The sequence below is a fragment of the Marmota marmota genome, unplaced genomic scaffold (genome assembly GCF_001458135.2).
Source record: "Marmota marmota marmota unplaced genomic scaffold, marMar, whole genome shotgun sequence".
NCBI classification, from domain to species: domain Eukaryota; kingdom Metazoa; phylum Chordata; class Mammalia; order Rodentia; family Sciuridae; genus Marmota; species Marmota marmota.
The window spans coordinates 2,356,591-2,357,320 of NW_026000211.1; the positions used below are offsets into that span (position 1 = coordinate 2,356,591).

Below are 730 nucleotides of genomic sequence, written 5' to 3' on the forward strand. Positions count from 1 at the left end.
TATTCTTACAGAAATAAGGGTGTGTGTGTCTGTCCCCTTTTGGGGAAAAGCTTCTAGGTTCCACCCTTTCCTCTGATAGATGCCACTTGATGGGGCTCCTTTGGCAAAAACTCTTTAACAGATGGAGCATACTGTTTCAGTAAAACGATTCGGAGCGTCCATGCAGTAGCACTCAGGACTATGCAAAAATCCTCTGATCTAGTTATCTATCCCATGTACACAGGTACCCAATAGGGGGTATTTCCGTTGAAGTAGGTGGCTGCCAGGACAAAATGAGAAAAGACGCGCTGAAGCGTCACGGTGTTGTCACCCCAGGTACTGCGTTGCAGCGCTTTGGGCCGACCAGGTGTACCCGCCTCGGTGTCCTCGCCCACTGAGGACGGGCCACGCCAGAGACCGACCAGAAGAGCGAGGGGGAGGAGGCAGGAAGGTCACCCCCGGCCTCAGGCAGGGAGAGAGCGATCGCTCCTCACTTCCCCGGCACGTTCGGAGGGGACGGGGTGGGGAGGAGACACTCCCCCGGCTCGCCAGGCGCCCGCCGCCCCTCGGAGCCTGCTCGTCCTCCCGACCCGGAGACGCCGCGGGCCTGAGTTCCCGGACAGCCAGAGCCGGAGCGCCGCCTCCTGAGAGGTGAGGGCGGGTCTGGGAGGCTGGGTGGTGACTGGGCGGGAGCCCGCGCTCCCAGGGCCGCGGGCGGTCGTCCAGGTACCGTTGCCGGGTCTGCCCGAAG

The 730-nt window shown here is 61.8% G+C and overlaps 1 protein-coding gene across 1 annotated transcript in view; it reads left to right on the forward strand.

The window, feature by feature from the left end:
- The first annotated feature begins 222 nt into the window (after positions 1 to 222).
- Trmt9b (tRNA methyltransferase 9B (putative)) overlaps positions 223 to 730 on the forward strand; it is a 59,137-nt gene continuing 58,629 nt past the window's right edge. The window contains exon 1 of the mRNA XM_015486030.2: positions 223 to 630. The gene's annotated coding sequence lies outside the window, so the exon portion shown is untranslated. The remainder of the gene's footprint in view (positions 631 to 730) is intronic.